Consider the following 17,589-nt stretch of genomic DNA (forward strand, 5'->3'; position numbering starts at 1 on the left):
GCACAAGACACTGTCATCTCTATCACAACTCTGCATCACAGCATGTGGTTCATATGTACCTCACAAGGCAAGACAGTCTCTGATGCAACAAACGCAAGAAAAGTAACTCATGACCTTAGACTTGGCCTTCTGAGCAACTTACTATGCAAATTTTGGCCAGGACATCTAGATTCATTGACTTTTATCCCCAAAACAACAAAAACAGATAGGTAAATAAATAAATGTTTAATAAATAAATAAATGATGGGTGGAGAGAGACTAGCTTTCCTTCATACAGCTTCAAGAGGCAAATTTTTCCCTGATTATAAAATGCTTTAAAAATGGCCTGTGCTTCTCAATAGATGTGTATCACCATTCATTTTTACATAAAGCAGATCACATCAAAAGAGACAATTACTACTTGAAACTGGATGGTGCTTTCCTGATCGCCCCTACACTGAAATCCGTATGTGAGTGGATAATAGGCCCTAGAGGGAAGAGGGAAGAATCAGACTTCTATCAGGAACACACACATTTGATCACAAGGAGTAGCATCACTGAATTCTCTGCTTCAAAACCCTCCCAGAGGATCAAAAACCCAGCCAGCAAAGCTGATGAAACAATGACTCTGCATTTCAGTCACACAAATATGACACAGTTTAATTCTGTCAACCATTGTTTCCTGTGAATAGTTCTGATAATGTCCATAATTGTAACAACACTGGAAACGCAATCTGCAGAGGATCACAGGATGGGAAATCCCTTGACAACGAGAGGTCTACGTTACTCTATAGATTTCATCAACAAAGTAAAATGACCTTTAGTGAAGGAAGTGTAGGATGGGATTCTAGTTTCTCTGACTTCTTTTTCTTGCTTGATCTCTGGGGGCATGAAAGCCACATATATGCAAGTTGGGTCAGTGAAGTTTCCATCAAATGATTTGGGTTCACGTACGCAAGATGCTCTGGATAAGTATTCAACACCCAAAGCCCACTCAAAACCATTCTATGAACACATGTACCTGAGTCAGAATGTAATTTGTTTCTGAATAAATGAAAAATCCTGATACAGATCACTGTCAAAGGACAGTTACAACCTGGTAAGTATAAGGTGGATTTCATATTTCTGATAGTTCAATGTATTTCTGTTCCCTCAGTGTAAATGAGTTAGCAGTTTGGGGAGAAACATTCCTTCTGCTTGTTTCTGGGTATTTTCAGATTTTTATTTTGGTTTTTCTCCGGTACCAGGAACGGAACTCACGACCTTGCGCTTGCCAGGCAGGCGCTTTGCCGCTGAGCTAAATCCCCAGCCCCCAATTTTCAGATTTTTAGAGTGTTATTGGAGTATATTGTACAAACAGGCAAGTAGACAAATCATAAAAGCTCATTTTGATGAATTTTCTTAAAGTGAAAAATGTCCATGTGACATGTACCCTAATGAAAATATGGAAATCACAGAAATTCCGGAAAGTCCCCCCTAACTCATTCTCCAAATGATTGCTCCCATCAAAGGGTAACATTTGACTTTAGGCACCGTATAATAATGTTCAAACTTTATATAAGTGGATCATGCAGTTTATATATCTTCATCTTGGCTAGCTTCATTTCTTAATGTATGATTATTTGTGCAGCTGGGTTAATTTTCTCTGAGCCCAGAATTGTATTGCACAGTGTCCACTCAATTTAGTTTTACTGTACTGATGACGGACATTGGGTTGTTTCCTTTTACTATTACTAACAACACTCCTATGAACATGTATGTGTATCCTTTGGTAAATACACATCCATCTTGGTCAAGCACATACTGAAGACTGAAGTTGCTGGATGTAGACTAAGCAGAAGGTGTACTTTAGAGAGACTGACACATGCTAAGATGATTTTCCTCCTGGGATTCTAGAGGAATGCAGTGTACACCGCATATTGATTGATGTAAATGGGACACTAAACACAAATATAAAGTGAAGACTGAGCTTTGGTGTCTAGCATGAGTGTAAGATTATGCTTCTAATTTGTGCCCGACAGTGGGGCACAGGGCTGCTTTCACTATCACACTCCAGTGTCTCACGTTATTGTAAAAATGGGTGAACTTTTCTAACGTTCTCAGTGCTCTGCTGTGTGGTGCGTACTTGCAATTCCACTGCTGTTATTTGTGTATCTTTTGTCTGTTAAGAGTTCACTTCAGCAAATACTGGTGAATTTCTAACGAGGAAAGCCTCCTGCCTCTGGGTACAGAAAGGGAAGACTGGGGGCCCTTGGGGGCCTAGTTTTATCACAATATTTAGAAAGAATGATGCTACGGTTGTCGTCAAATCAACTTTCCATTTATGAAAATTTACTAGAGATAGATTTCACAATGACTTGATCAGAAAGAAAGGATTTCAAATTATGTGAGAAAAACAGGGAGCTCAGAGTAGATTTTTGTCATCAAATGTATAAATATGTGAGGAGAAGCAGGATTTTATCAGTAAAAGACACTAAGGGTTCCATGAACTGGTCCTTCCCAAAATGGATATAAAATGGTCCCGGAAGGCAGTCTTTGACATACATAAATTTGGTTCAACCTAAAACCTACATACTGTCATGCAAATTAAATTGCTAAGCTATGCAAAATTTTACAAGCACCTCCAAAAATATAAAACATAACCGATTTTTCTGTAAGGGATCTACCAATACTGTACCTCATGCCTCTAATGTGTACCTTGCCTGATTTGTTATATACTCCTTATGTACTATAAAGCTCCAAGGCATAACTTCAGGAAATGAATAATTTGTTAGTCTCTGGAAGATATTACAGAAAGTTTCTACAGGCAGATGGTAGAATTTGCAGTGTACTAGACATAATTTTTCAACAATATTGGCATAAAATTAAATGATCATTGAGAAAAATATAGACATGAAATGTTAAAAAGTTCATACTGTGATAAAAGATTTTCTTTTCTACTTGGGAAAAATGGATTTTTATTTGCTATAAATATATCTGCTGCACTTAGAGAAATTTCCTTAGCAGATGGGCATAATGGTTATATTTGTACTTCCCTTTTAATAATATTGCATTTAACTGGCTTAAAATTATTTGATTTATATTCTTACCTAACTCTTCCAAAGCATATGTTGTAATTTGACTTATATTGACTTCTAGATTTACTGCCTTGTTTTTACTGGTTGTGAAAAAAAGAAAATAAGTTTAGAGAAGAAAATCCTTTCACAAGTTTAGAGAAGAAAATCCTGAAAAGGCAGGCTTATAACTTGATGTCCTCATCATTGTAAGTAAATGAGAAAAATGAATGAATGAATGCAATTTGACTAAGTAAGGAAAATAATACGTATAGGAGAAAATTTATTTATTGTTTTTAAATAAGGATAGAAAAGATTACAGATATACCAAGTAATAAAATAAGAAACATGAGAATACTGTTGCTTAGGGATTTAAAATATGAACTTATTAATTCTTAATTAGGCATTCTGTTATCCATGAATTTTATACTAATAGATGTTAGATCATAACAGTCTTTAAACATAGCATATATTTTGATTACGTTAATAAGAGATCATGTTTATTATAAACATTATATTACTTGAAAATTGAAGACAGTGAAGAGACTTGGTACATTTGTGCTACTGTAACAGAATACAGAGGCTGGGTGCTTTATAAAGAATAGAAATTTATTTCTTCACAGTCTGGAGGCTGAGAAGTCCAAGATCACGGTTCCAGCATTTGATTTGGTGATGTTCCCCTTGCTGGGTTCTTCATGGCAAAAAGTAGGAGGGCAATAGAGCAAGCTAGCCCAACTTCAGCTGCTGCCTCCTTCGGAAGGGGAGGGAGGTGTAGCAGGGCTCCCCTCTACAACGGATTAGGCACCTCTTTATACTATCAATTGGCAGGGCTTGGATTTCAGAGAGGTCAAGTCACACTATACCATGTGACCTGTGGAAAATTCAGATACAGTGTTTTATTTTATATATTTATTTATTTTTTGGTACCAGAAATCAAACTCAGCACCTTGTGCTTGCCAGGCAGGCGTTTATGCCACAGAGCTACATCCCCAGCCCAGATACAGTGTCTTAAAACTTAACACTCTTATGGACCACATAAGAATTAAATGGAAATAAAAAACACCATTCCCTGTGCTTTAAAAAACACTGCAAAGAATAAAACTACAATCATCATTATATTAAAATACTTAAAATCTCATTGTTCTGGGGAATAAAAATGTAAATGCTCAGTTACTGATGGCACTTTTTCAATTAACCTATAAAATTAGCATTACAATATTTATATTTACTGTCATAATGTTAATATTTCCTAAATCCGTTTAATAAAATGATAGGAATAACTGACATTAATTTGTAATTTAGGAGGTAGCAGTTATAATTTATCATATGTGAAATTCCGCAAAAAGAGCATATATACATAAACTCAAACATATGCTTGCATTTATATATGCATGTATTTACATATATATTAATGAAAATATTGTTGATTTTCATTTATTCATCATCAAATATATTTTAAATCTTAGGAATAGGTATGAAAGTAGGAATTTGACAGTTATATTAATTCTCACAGTATATATTTCAGAACTTAAGTATAAATATGCTTTCACATAACATTTCATCTTTATCTTTAAATAGTTCTACATGTAACAATAAACATAATTATTATTCATTGACCAAAAACCACATGGCAAGTCCTGGGCTTGCAATCTGAAGTACGTTGTGACTGACACTGAACGTGTCCTTCTCTAACGGTGGTCCAAGCAAGGCGCCTCCTGTCCGCCAGTAGCTCTGTTATATCGGGTTGCAAGGATGAACAGAGGCCAAGAGCTTCTTTCTGGGAGATGGTGTTCAGATGGAAGAGACTAAACATAAACAAAATCCAAGTACACACATAATCAGGACAATTGTAAGTTGTGTAAATGATGATAAATAATCATGTAATATGACTAGTAAAAAAGCACAATGGAAAGGGATTGGAGGACTGGGTGGCTATTCTTGATGCAGTGGTGAGGGAAGGTTTTTGAAGGAAGTGGCCTTAGAGCACAGACTCAGATGAATTGGGAAAATGATTTGTGTGAACATCAGAGAGGATGCATTGCATGCAAAGGCAGGAGAAGTCAAACAGGGGCATTTCCAAACCAGTAACAAGAGGACTGGACTCAAGGGTGACAGGAGATGCACAAGAGAGAGTGACCCAGGTCCTGTGTATAGAGCCATTGGAACCCTGGCAGGGAGTGAGCATTACATTCTGAGTGTCATTGTGATTAGACAGCTCGTATGGTAGGAAACAAAAAGGGCAGATGCGTTGGAGATGGAGAAGAGGATCTGGGGGAGCAGGGGAGGATGAATTGTGTGGGCGGGGTACTAGGTGGGTTGAAAATGATCCAGATATGCTGTATACAGGTACCAGTTCCAAGATGAGTGTAACTAGTATGTCCTGCATGCACACACTCATACAATTGCTTAAAAGAGTGTTTAAAGAAGCAGAAGGACTGTGGTTTGATCCACATTTGTGAAAGTCCCGCTACATGACTCTGTGGAGAGCAGACATAGAGCAAGAGGCTCAGAGGCTGAGTAGAGGCCCCTGCTGAGGTCAGGAGAAAGAGAAACAGGATTTGGCCCAGGAGGCTTGTCCCAGAGAGGTTAAGATGGGCATGAATTCTGAGTCTATATCTACACCAGCCAGGACTTTAACAGTGAGCAAGTCAGTAGTGAGTCACGTCAAGCTAACTCACAGAGTGTCAATTTACAAGGACACTTTGCGAAGGTCTGGGTAGAGGGGAGCTGCATACTTCCCTGTGATTTAACCTCACCTTGCTCATGCCGTTGTAATTCAATATATTCACTAAGTTCTCCACAAATTCCTCAGTTTCCCCTTACCTTGTATTTTCTGTCAGGCCACAGCACAAGATGCTAAAGCCTCACAAACCTCTGGTACACCATCTGTGCCAATACCTATCTGGGACTTACTGAAGAATAAAGCACTTGGTTAAAGGGCTTGTGAAAGGGATGATTGCGGGGCATGATACATGGCTGTGTCTCTCACTGTTTTGTTTCTTTACAGTGCATCCTGTTTTTGTCAGCATTTTCATTCATCTACTCAAGAAATTATCAATGACTAGATAAAGTGTGGGTCACTGGAAAGGCAAAAGAAATAGGTGATCCCTACCCTCAAGTAGCTTATACTGCTTGTCCCTGTGACAGAGTCAGGTGCAGCAGGCTGGCTTGTCTGGAGGAAGATACTTTCAGAGAGCCTTGTGTTGCCGTGGGGTAATATCAGAGAAGGATTCACACAGGAAGTGACGTCAGTCATGGGTGTTGGGAGACAGACGGGTTACTTTTTGAAAGGATGACTGACCAGGATGAAGTGAGATTTGTAGAGAGCCAGAGAGGAAATTTATTTTGTAAAGAAACAAGCATGTGCAAAAGTCAGGAGAGAAGACAGCAGGGGCTTCTCTGGGGATTCTTACTAGTGGGATTTGCTGGAGCATTAGGTTAGAGTGCTGAGGGGAAAGTTGAGTAAAGTCATCAGTGCCCTGATTATTCAATGTCTTGTGGTCTTCCTTAGACATATGTGCTTTATCTGTTTCTATTCAGTAACCCTTAAGATATTTATAAGGAGAGATCCATAAGATAAAATTCATATTATAATAGATGTCTGCAAGGGGAGAGGCAAGTGTATCTTCAGTTTTCCTATCTCTAGGATACAGTGCCCAACACCTGCAACTTACAGGAGAGGTTTAATTTAGCTCAGGGTTTGGGGGATTTGGTCCATGATTGGCTGACTCCAATACATAAGAAACATCATAACAGAAACACATGGTAGCTATAAAGTAGCACAGGGGAAAGGTGCCAGAGAAAATGGGTGAGAAATCAGATATAGACCCCAAGGTCAGGCCTCCACGACCCGTTCAGACACACTCAGATGTGTTTGCTGTTGTTGCGCGGATGGACTGGATCCTGAAGCCAATCAAATTGCCTCTCAAGCTTAATCATCACAGTAAAACTGTAGGATGCTGAAGTCACACAAATGAGGATGATAAAGGCCTAGAAGATAGGAAGTTTGTGATGGATATGAAGTACCCCCCCAAAAAAAATGGAATAGTAAAGAAGAAGAGAAAGAAAAGCAAAGGAAAATCAAGAAAAAGATCACTAAGGCTTTGTCACTGAATAGATGAAGGAAACAGGAGTACCACTAAAAATTTGATTAAAATGATCCACAAGAATTTCTGACATTTCTTAGCTCTTAAAACTTGTAATAAGTATCTTACCTATGGAAACGTCCTATGAATTAATTGACACTTTTTCCCAGGGGGTGGATTGTAGGAAATTATATTGATAATTTGTTGAGAGTTTGTTTAGATTGGTGGGTTCTGTTTTGTTACTCCTAAATCATACCAAGTTCTACCAACTTCTAAAAGAAAGTTCTTGGCTAGGGGAGTATAATGCGGTTGCTCTTTAAGTAAATTTGTATTTTGTCTGAGAAGGCCCAAGCTTCGCTTGGCTTCACTCTTACTTGGTGGTTTTAAAAGATAATTTGCACAGATCTAGCTGCTGAAGTGAATGATTCTTTTCAACTCTTCATTTAGAAGCAATGGAATAGCTAGTACATATTAGACAAATGGGTTCTCATAGTGAGAATTCAGTGGCTACTGATCGTTGGTTGGATTACATCTTCCCTTGGGCATTCTTATTTGATGGTGTCACTTCTCTTACTAATTTACTGTTTTAGGGTAAAGTATGTAAAATATCATTTTTTAATTTTGGGGGTGCTGATGGGGAATCTGGATGGCATTATTATTTCTTCAAAATTCCCCAGAAGTTCCAAAGGTATAACACACATTTACCCAATTCATAGAATATGACTGATCAGATCTACTTTTCTACAAATGCTTCTCAGATTGCGTCAGTAGGTCTCTTCTTTATCACCGCTGCAGCTGAATGACTTCACCATTACAGTGCGTAGCAGCGTCTTTGCTGTCATTGTTTTGGGGAGGATAAAAAGCTAGATAAATACTCACCGTTTTGTGGTTTGGTTACTATATACGTGAAGTAGAATTGAGAGCATTAGACTTGATTTTCAGGATGCTTGTGAACAATACTTTCCCACATCCTTGTGACATCTTTTTAACTATTGTTTTTTGGAGATATGGGTTGTTTATTTTGATGTTATTTAAAGTAACTTTATGCAGTGAACTAAAAATGTGAATAAATACAAACACATACTTCTGACTTGTAAATGTAAATTTGTATTTTCATCTTTTGGGATTGATTAGAGCTACTAGTTGGGATAATGTATTCTTTTTTCTGACACAAAGAGTTTCTGATGATCACCACATTCCTTACTCAAGTTTTAATGGGTTGTTCTGATTCTATTGGCCAGAATAAAGTAAGTATATTTTTTAGAGAATTTTGTGGACTTTTCCATTGTTTAATTTTGCAGTGGTACTTCTTAACATATACCTCCCTGGATTATGGCTGGAATTCTCATTTTTTCTAAAGAGAAAGAGGACATAAGAATAGTTGAGGCAGAAAATACAAACACTCTTAAAAGTTAATGTAGTAAATTAAACACAGACTAAGTCTACTCATCCCATCAAAGGTTTCAAGAATGTAGTTTCTAGTAGTTGTGATTTATATTCAAAAGGGATTGCAGAAGAGCGTATAGAGCTGAGTCCACAGAAGGGTGCCCTGGTACACTGCAGAGATGAGTTACTGCCCTTATTTTATTCTCAAGTACAAACCATTTGTCAGAACTTTCTTCCTTTACAGTAGTATCATTTAATTCACTCACATTGCTGCCCGGCCTGTGAGGGTTTTAATATATGGTCTTTGAGTTCATGAGTGCCATTGCCTGAATTTTTCACTTGGGCCATGAGAAGATAACATCCTGAACACATTAAACAACCACCGGCGGGGGTGAGACATTCAAACACTAGGGACAGAAGAGTGATTCTCAGAAAAGGGCAAATTAGAAAGATGAGTCATGCAGGTGTTTCTGCTCATGGCAGGAAGGGATTTTCCAGTATGTCAATCAGACGGGGAAGACTTCAGTGGCACCTGGTGGTCTCACTGATTTCAGGGGATGGCGTGCAGAATTCTGCAGAAGTTTTAGGGCTAAGTACCAGAGAGAAGTCTGGTATATAGAAAAAAAGAGTGAGCTTTATAAATCTTTAGAGACCTTCCTTGAGGCTTTGGCTGTGCCAGTGCCTGAGAATATGGAGGGTGAGGAGGATTTTGGGGAAAGCACAGACGGGACTATCATGGGAGAACACAGGGAATTGGTAACAATTTTTATAATTTTGTGATCCTGGTGGACAAAGTGAGAAGATCTCCTAATACAAGGCAGATTGTGCAGTGTTCTCAGAAGCCTTCAGTAGTTGTGCCAAATTAGCCCTGGAATATACGATGAACTAAACCCATCTAAACAAACCTTATAAGGAACTTAGGAAGAATAAAACACATTTTAAGTTATAGAACTACACCATAATAGAAAACCAAACATAACTGAAAAATTCTTTTTAAAAATTAATAATTCTAATAATCCAAATATTATAATTTTTCAAATCCACTCTAAAAATTTCAGTCATTCAACAAAATAGAAACAGATAACCTACAAATAAGAGAAAAAAAAAATCAATCAACAGAAATAGACTTAAAGATGGAAGAGATGATGGTTTGAGACAAAGATATTAAAACAACAGTTATGAATATGTTCCTTATGTTTAGGATGGTAGAGAAAAGAAAGTACATGATAATAAGAGAGACATAGCAAGATAGATATTTAACATATAAAGATTAAATTTTAATATCTGAAATAAAGTAAAATCAGGATGAATAGAAAGCTAGAAATTGCAGAAGAATTTAGCCACTTCAAAGACAAAGTAAAATGTCCTTCCCACAATGAACTTTATAATAAAAAGACTGAAAAATGAACAAAATATCAGTGATCGTTGGGGCCACATTAAATGGTTCCAACATATGTATAACTGGAGCCATGAAAGGAGAAGAAAATCAGCACCAGGCACTCGGATGCACTCCTGTAATCCCGGGTACTTAGGAACCTGAAGTGGGAAGATTGTAGTTAGGTCTGAGGTGAGGTAGGTGTGGGGTTGGGGGATAAAGCGAAACAAAATTTGAAGAAAATACTTCTGATAAAAATAAAAACTGGATACAAGAAGCTCAATGAACTCAAAGCAGAAGCAAAATGAAGAAAACTGTGTTAAGATTTATGAAAATCAAATTACTGCAAATCAGTAACAAAGACTTGTTCACATTAGAAGGGCAAGAAATACTGTATCAGGCTTCTGTTGTTGTGTAGCACATTTCAATTAGCGTATTAGCTTAATAAAGTCCCACTTACTTCCTTGATTTGCAGATCCAAAGTCCAGTTCGGGTCGTCTGGAATCTCTGTGTAGAGTCTCACAAGCCTACAATCAAGATGGTAGCCTGAGATTTTGTCTGGAGGCTGTAGGGAAGAGTTCTGTTTGAAGTTCATTCTGGTTGTTGGTGAGATGTAATTCCTGAGGGCTAAAATGCATGTTACCTTGCTGGCTACTACTCAGGGCCTCTTCTGCACTCCTTATGGATACAAGCACTTCTTTTCATGCCTAAATTGTCTCTGACTTTCTCTTCTTTCATTAACCTGAGAAACCTCCGCTTTTAAAGGGATCCAGAGTAAAAAACTCCCACTTAGATAATTTCCCTTTTGATGAACTCTAAGTTAACTCATTGATAACTTTACGCGTGCTATAAAATCCACTTCACTGTAATGTAATATCATCCTGGGAACATGTGATATCCCGTCATACTCACAGTCCTGTGGATTAAGGGTAACATTGCAGAAAGCATTCACAGTGTGGTTACCGCACATGCTAGACATATTCTGGATAGGCAGAATCTCCTTAGTAGTAAAATAAAGAAAGAAAACTACAGCCCAGTGTCCCCATCTCAGAAATGCAAAACAATTTAGTAAAATGTCAAAATGTTGCAACTCAAGTAAAATACAACAACCTATAGAAAGAATGGTAGATTATGACCAAGTAAGTGTTCTCCAGCAAGTGAAGCTTCATTCAGTATTTGAAAATTATAGAATATGATTCAAGACATTAACAAACTAGGAAATTCCCATGATTATCTCATTATGTTCAAGAATATTCAACAAAATTCAACACATTGATAATAAATCCTTGCAATAAAGTAAAACAACTTTTTTTGATCTGATAAAGGATGCAGAAGGAAAAACTAACAAGATTTGGTCTTCAAGGACATACACTTTCTTCTTAAGAATGGAATGAGGGATGAATGTGTATGATTACCATTTCTATTCAACACTGAAGTATAGGTCCTAGCTTGTATAATAAAGCATGATAAAGAAGTAAAATAATCTTCAATGGAAAGGAAGAAGTCAAAATCTCTTTGTTTGAAGATGATGCAATCAACAATATAGATAATTCCAAGGGATTTACAAAATCTCAGCCACAGCTAGGGACTAAATTTAACAAAGAGGCAGATACAGAATCAGTGTACAAAGACCAGTGATAGAGCTCAGCAGCACAGGGCCTGTCTGGCAAGCGCAAAGTCCTGAGTTTGATTCCTAGTACCACGAAAAAAGAAAAAAAAAAGAATGAGTGTACAGTAAAGCAATTTCATTCATAAAGACTACTCAAAATTATAAGAAATAGCAATTAAAAGTTCAGCGTTGTAGTTGGTACAAAAATTGGAATACTTAAGAATAAGTTGAAAGATATACAATGCCATACATGGAGTACCACAAAACACTGCAAAAGGGGCTGGGAATTTAGGTCAGTGGCAGAGCACCTGCCTGGCAAGCACAAGGTCATGAGTTCAACTCCCGGTATGGGAAAAAACAAAACAAAACAAAACAAAAAAAGCACTGTAAAAAAGTCAGTGGCCTAAGTGAAAGGAGAAACATGTCACACTTATGGATTTCAGGTCTCAGAATTATTAAAATGCTAGTGCTGTCCAGATAACTAAAGAAATGGTGCACGAATAGACAGAGATACTTTGTATCACGGTATGTGATGCCTCTGCATACTGAATTCCATGGGGACAATGCATCCTTTTGCTGTGTGCAGCTACTGGTGCATATAACATATGCAGTAGATAGTTTTGGAGTAGAACAATGAATAACGGAGGTGGATTGACTAAAAATGAAACACACAAGTGGAAGGCCCATGATGGGGAGTGACTAATACATCCAAGGAAGTGGGCAGTTCAGTCACACCTGAAAGCCCTGCCTCGGTCAGGACTGTGCTATCCTGGGCACCTTCATAAGGGGGCTGTAGGGAAGGAAACAAACCAATATTTAGTTGGGCACTGCGCTAGGCAATTTCTACAATCATTTGCTCATTTGATCCTCGTATTAGCTTTGTGATATCAACGTTCTTTTATTTGCATTCTATAGTTGAGGATTATACTATTTTAAAATGTCATTGTGGTTTTTTTTTATTCTATTTTATTTTTTGCAGTACCGGGTCTCGAACTCACAACATTGCGTTTGCCAAGCAGACTCTTATGTCACTGAGCTATATCCCCAGCCCATTGTGTTTATTGATATTGATGGATACATATGTATTGTACACAACATGACATTTTGAAACATGCATGCAGTAGTCCTTATCTATCTGTTTCATTGCTTTCCACAGTTTCAGTTACCTGCAGTCCACTGCAGTCCAAAAGTAGTAATGGAAAACCCCAGAAATAAACAAGTTAATGTTCTAAATTGCATGTTGTTCTGCTGTGTGTAGCAAGAGCTGTCATCATACTGGCCTTTCCTGCCCGTCCTGAGAATCATCCCTTTGTCCAGCGTATCCGTGCCTTTATGCTCCCTGCCCATCCGTCACTTCATAGCTGGCTTAGTTTTCAGGTTGACTCTCTTGGCATCACACTGCTGCCATTCGGAAACCTCTATTTTCCTTAATCGTAGCATTAGTGTGCGAAAAGAGTAGTGCTGGCGATTCGGATATGCTGAACAGAAGCTGTAAAGTTCTTCTCTTAGGTGGAAAATAACAGGACAGTAAGGTACTTTCAGAGGGAACATAGTCACACAACTCTTATCATAGCATATTCTTATAATTGTTCCATGTTATCAACAGTTGTCAACCCATGACTGCCATTAGTTTTCAAGGTAAGCTCTGTCTTAAGGATGTGTGCATAGGAAAAGCATAGTACGTATGGCTTCAGTGCTACCTATGGTTTCAGGCATCCACCAGAAATCTTGGAACACACACTGAATGGATTAAGGGGGCTGTTCTGTGTGACGTCAGACTCCTTGCTCAGCCAAAAAATTTTTATCAGTCATGGGCCTGGCACTATTTTGAATGCTATTATTTACTATTTTTTCTATCAAATACAAGTCACCTGGTGCTTGAATAACAATCCTCTTTCCCAAATACTTCATCTAAACTGTATAATGGTACTGAGAGACTTCTTTCCTCTTCAATTTCATCTGAAACTCTTTCCTTGTAGATATTGGGGTACTGGGAAAACCAGGAACTGCAGTTTGAAATACCCTCCTCATCAGATCAGCATGGCTGGCTGTACTGCAGAAGTGCTACTTTCTAAAAACTCCTTGGGATAGTACAGTACACTAGAGGAGGAAATCTTGGTGTGATGCAGTACTGAGCGCATAGGGCTTTTATGTGGTCTTCTGAGCTCACAGGGTCAGGCCAGAATCTTTTCCTTTCAGTGAAGAGATAGAAAACTGTATCACATAAAGTGAGATATTTTGGTTATACTCCTGTTGAGTGGAACTTTTATGATGTGAGGAGAGAGGAGATTTTGGCTTTTATGGGACCAAAGCATTTTAGGATGCAAGCACAAGAGTTTTTGGGAATTTTCTAAAGATTTAGAGATTTTGGTAGTTGCATTGGCTCAGCAACTTTTACAAAGAGGAGGTTTGTCTTATGCAGCAGCCTGACATGGCGCGGTGAGTGGTTGGGGTGGGGGGTTGGGCACTCCATGGAGGTCCCTGGAGAAAGCGGCTAACAGAAGAGAATGGTTCAGCTGATGCAGAAAGGACACTTTCAGGAGGCTCTCATAAGAGCTAGGTAAGCCACTCAGAATGTGGCACTCTCACAGGTACTTTCTTACAAGCCTTTTTCTTATGATTATAAAATTTCAAAAATGGTGGGAATAGTGACAGTGCTACACGTTGGATTACCGTCACTGTCACCAACAGTAGCTAAGATGTGGGTTCCACCATGGTGTCCACTGGTAGTAAATGGATAAGGAAAGCTTTCTCTCTCTCTCTCTCTGTTTCTCCCTCTTTCTGTCTCTATATATGTATATTAGAATCCTGCCTTGCTATAAAAAATCCTGTCATTTATGGCAACATAAATGAAACTGGAAGCATTTTGTTAAATGAAATAATCCAGCCACAGAAAGACAAGTACTGTGTGCACTGATATGTAGATGCCAAAACACTGACACGAAAGACGTGCAGGCAAGAGTCTGGACAGGATGGCAGCAGGGGCAGTAACGAGTGCTCAGATGGTAAACAGCAAAACACAGTTAGACTGGAGGGGTGGGTTGTCGTGTTCTACAGCACGGAAGGTGGGTACAGTCTGCAACGGTGTGTTACACACTTTGTACATAAGTGGAAGCGGGGCAGATGTACGGTCATTATGTCCTAATGAAAATGATTAACTAAAATAAAGCACAGATACCGCATAGCCATTAGGCGGTTTCTTGAAATCCTAAAAAACCATAGTACAAGATCATAACCAGGATATAGAAAATAGCACATTCACGATACAAAAATTTTCTCTATCACCAGAAGAACTCCTCAGGCTGCTTCTTTTAAAGCCACACCCACTCAGCCCTCTCCCCACGCATAAGTATTGCTATTCCCTAACTTGTTCCCAATTTTTAAAATTTCCTCATTCAATAGGGCTCAGTAAATGGAATAATAGAGTAAAAAATGGAGGCATTTTATACATGTGTACCATCAACAAAAATGAATTTTTAATAAAATTATGCTCTCATGGAAAAATGGAACAAATATATGATAGACATAAGTGAATTTATTTACTAAATGTTTATTGAAATTGGACACCTGCATTATCCCAGCTTTCAGTCGCTCCTGGCTGTTCATTCAAGTCTGACTTTTGTGGGGATGTTGGTGCATTTTCTCTTTAAATGAGACAATCTCTGAAGTACTACAATAGCAAAGGTGCATGAGCAGCAGTGCATAGAGAATCAGAGAGAGAAGAGACCATTCTGGTCAGGACTGACTTGTAGTCTAGACTGCCCCTGTAGCTACGTGCTGGTGACGCATATGATGAATGGTAACACACTGGTTGGGTTTTGGACCAGACAAGTAGCTGCCTGTGGCAGCTGGAGCCTGCATCCATCACGTACGTATTAATTGATTCATTAATATGAGCTACACGGCTCTTTTTCTTCTCCTTGCCATGTTTAGACTTGTTGTCACCAACAGAAATAAAAATATTTTGTTTTGAAAAGCTGGGTAGAAATTGCCGTAAGCACAAGCAAGCAGCCTGGAAAATTTTAAGCAAATATTTTTAAAACAGTTTTATTTTTTAAAATAAAGCCTAGAGTTCCTTCCTTCCTTCTTTCCCATTTGCAATATAAAATGGAAGACTGAGAATCAGATGTGGATTTACACAGTTTTCTGGAGAACTTTTTAAGTAAAATAGGATATTACATTTGATACCTTTGAAATTAATTAATAACCACTGTGTTTGTAGAGTGGTCACTGTTTATTGCATGTACATTAGAGACTTGGCAGGCATTAGATCACCTCAGTGACATACAGGAAGTGAAGGACAAGGTCTCTACCTTTAAGAACTGAAGACATAGTTAGACAGGAAAGCTCATGAAGCAATGACAAAGACCGTCAAAGAATAGAGTGACAAGTGATGGGGAAAGCTACGAGATGATTCAAGGAAATTATAAGCCCAACCCTGGAGAATAAGTGTGTCTGCTTTAGAGATTTGACACGAGGGGAAATCTCAGCTAACTAGCTAAGTAAGAGACTTTCTATGGGAATAAATGAGTTAGGAAGAAGTCAGACTCAAAGTGGAAAAACCCATCACCACGATCTGAATGTAGGGGAATGCCCTAAATTCTTACGTTTGAATGTATTACGCAGAATGATTCTTTTCTGGCCGTGTCATGAGGGTCCTGTTCTTTCCAGTGGCATAGACATAAAGTGAATGATTGAACTAAAAGAAATTACTATAGTAAAAGACACCCTGTCATTAATGCCCCTCAAAGTACTCTTGCTTGCTTCACTCACAGTTGTCCCATTGTTCTGCACCTTTCCAAAGCAGTTCTGGAAGTCTTCCTTCAGCAGTCTCTTTTAGAAAGCGTGATCAAGAGAAAGGTAAATATTGAGTGCCATCCAACACAAAACTGAGCTCATCCTCACGCACCTTACTAGATCTGACATGATGCAACTTCTGGTTCTTCCCTAATGTAAAAAAGAATCATGAAAGATACACCTCTTCAATCTATTTAGGACATCAAGGCAGTCACAATATCAAAACTAAAACACTTGGAGGACTTCAAGAACTGTTTCAGAAAGTGGCTGAAATTACGGGCTGAGGAAGGATTTTGAAGGGGATTGATGGCAATCTGATTTTTACCGTTAATAAATTTTTAACATTTAAACATTCACAGTATTTTCAACCATACCTCTTATTTTTATAATCCACATGCCATAGTAAGTAGTTTATTTACTCATTTTTTATTTAAAAATGAAAGAATGAAAACATATTAACAAACACACATACATTTACAAAATAACACAAAAACAATACAAGTTATACTGAATTTCAGACAAGGTGATCAGAAATTAATAATGGCTTTGTATTACATATTGATATCTTCAAAGTGGTTACTCAGGAAAACAACTATAGACATGTAAGACTGATCAAACAATCAAACATTAAAGGGTAAAGTTTTCAGATGTTTTCCATTCTATTAGAACTAGAAGAATAAACTAAATATGTTTCCCAAATTTCAAGTTAATGAGGCCATGTGGGTTGTGTTAATCTATAGAAAAGATAACGAGTATATCTTACCTTTAAAAAGTTCCTTTAAATTAGAAATTATTCTAGGTATGTGTGAATAGGATGCGGACATATTTGTTGAAGTTCAATAAAAAATAAGCTGAAATAATTACATTGGACACTTTACAGCATAAGACATGTTAGAAAACATTTAGGGTCGTTTCAATAATTCCCTTTATATTTTTTAGGAATGATTTTTAAAGAGAAACCTACTTAGCTATTGAGGATACTTAAGTAGAATTTGGGCTGATAAAAAATAACACTTCATTAGGTCCAAGGAAGAAGTACTTGGCATGAGTGATAAAGTGGGCTGGGCCGGGAAGTGAAGCACGTCTCTGAAGTTGCCACTGAATGGTTTAGGTATGGGTCAATTGCCTATTACACTATTTTCAACATTTACTTGCATAATCTTTTAGGGTAGGTCCACTTATTATCTTATTTAAGAACCAAGCACTGATACACATTGGTGTAATCAAATCCAAAATCTTAAGAACAGTTTGATAAGATGTGGTCTAAATATTTTAATTGGTGTCGATAACAATCATGGGGCTTAT

The sequence above is a fragment of the Chinchilla lanigera genome, unplaced genomic scaffold, assembly GCF_000276665.1.
Source record: "Chinchilla lanigera isolate Chin_1 unplaced genomic scaffold, ChiLan1.0 scaffold00020, whole genome shotgun sequence".
NCBI classification, from domain to species: domain Eukaryota; kingdom Metazoa; phylum Chordata; class Mammalia; order Rodentia; family Chinchillidae; genus Chinchilla; species Chinchilla lanigera.